This window comes from Lepisma saccharinum, chromosome 5 (assembly GCF_977018435.1).
Source record: "Lepisma saccharinum chromosome 5, izLepSacc3.1, whole genome shotgun sequence".
NCBI classification, from domain to species: Eukaryota; Metazoa; Arthropoda; class Insecta; order Zygentoma; family Lepismatidae; genus Lepisma; species Lepisma saccharinum.
The window spans coordinates 19,649,772-19,651,939 of NC_139233.1; positions in this window are offsets into that span (position 1 = coordinate 19,649,772).

A 2,168-nucleotide genomic window follows, 5' to 3' on the forward strand; every position below is an offset into this window, starting at 1 on the left:
CAAAAAAATGTTAACTTAAAATATCAATCAGATTTGGTCATAAGGTTACCAGGTGTGCCAGTTAATAATTCTTAATTGATCAGAAAGAAAACAAGTGTATCTGGGGAGAAAGGTAACAAATGCTTTATTCAAAGTATGCGCCATCGCTAGCTATACATTTTGCCCATCTGTCCGTCAAACTGTTGATGCCCTGCCAGAAAAATCTTTCACATTTTGAGGTGATCCAGTCAGCAAGCCATTGTTCGACATCTTCGTAATTGTTGAAGTGTTGCTGGGAAAGTGAGTGAGACATCGATGAAAACAATTGGTAGTCCAAAGGGGCTAAATCTGGTGCGTATGGCGGGTGGGGCAAGAATTCCCAGCCAAGTGCAGAAATAGTGTCTCTGACGCCTTTCGCTGTGTGTGATGAGGCGTTGTTGTGCTGCAAAATCACTTTTCCGTGTCTTGTTGCCCAATCTGGATCTTTCCCATGGCATGAAGACGATCAGATATGGTTTGGCGACCAACATTTAACTTCTCTGCCAGTTGTTGTTCTGTTTGCGTATCGTCTTCATCCAACAGTGCTTGCAATTCGGCATCTTGGAATTTTTTCGGCTGGCCCGCGTGATCTTTGTCTATCAAGTCGTAATCACCACTTTTGAATCGTCGAAACCAACGCACACACGCGTCTTGCGTTAGGACATTGTCACCGTATGTTTCCACAAGGATACGATGGCTTTCACTCGCATTTTTCTTTTGATTGAAGAAGAAAACAGGACGTGCCGCACATGCTCCTTATTTGGTTTGAAGGTTGACATGTTTACCACACAAACCCAATATCACGATTACTCCCACTCGGTTGCACATCCACGGCGTTTTGACAAGTACTGTCCTGGCAACACACTGACGTAACAGTCGAGACTGTGCACCAACCCTTGCTTCCAGTGCCATCCAGCGACAAAATTAAGAATTATTAACCAGCACACCTGGTACACTGCATTAAAGCAAACATTTTTACGATTATCTAGTGAATATGCTATTATTAACGGTTTCTCTGCACACTGTAAAAATTGTATTCATTATTCACTTCATTGTATTCATTTATATGCATGTCCACAATAAAGATTTGTAATTTCTCCTTTTCTAATAACCATGTATACATATATATGTTAAGTTTTCGAGAACCATCGGTGCCAGGCACACCCTGATTATTAAATAAATTTTTTTTTAAAAAAAACATCCTTGCATATCAAGACCAGTGTTCGAATCGAGAGATGGTATCCCTCCTGAGGTAAAATTTTTCGCAAAGCATTCCTCCAATCGTCTCATTGCCACCATGTATCCTTCCCCAACAAGTGTCCCTTCATTAATTTCATCATATCATCACTCATCCCAATCGATTAGCCAAAAGTGAAAGAAAATCAACGCTAACAAAAATCAAAATTAATCTGCCCCTCCCCTGAAAGTAACAATCCAATAACTGTAGTGGGAGACAGCTCCAACCCAAAGAAATATTAATCTGCCACTAACTACAAGTCTTTACAACATGAACACTAACAAGTCATCATAATCTATTTACAATATTCATATTGTGATTAGAGTGGAAAATAATTTACCTTGACACATGTAAATGCAGAATGCCTATATTTAGTTGAGGTCATTTTTAAACAGAACCAGAGCCTAGAAGTGTGAATAGCAAATTTGCATCACAATTGAATTAGTGTGTTTAATATGCAGAAGTACCACGCGAGCAGTTTCCTAATGTTCATTATACTGAGTGAGAGAGTAACATTAACCAGAATTCGAACTGCACGAAATGTTCAGGCCGTGGTTCACAAATTATCTTTTCTTAATATTTTTAGATTTTTTTTACGCCAGTGATGTTTCCTGGCTCTGGAGTTGGCAACGAAGGAAAGTGTTAACTCCTACTCCTCTTCTTTCTGTAGACAAATATTTCAAAGTTTCTCTGATCAATGACTCATTGTTTTCTTTTTTCAGGGTGGTTCAAGATTATTCAAATCAAATCTTTGATGATTCCAAACACTTTTTTATTTCGTTAAGAATAATAAACATATTCAACAGTAAAATTAATTCACCACACCACACCTGCAAAGGCAGTCTGAAATTTCATTGATTCTGAAAATATTCGTCAAAGGGTTTTCCCAAGTATAAAATAAAAAATCAATATT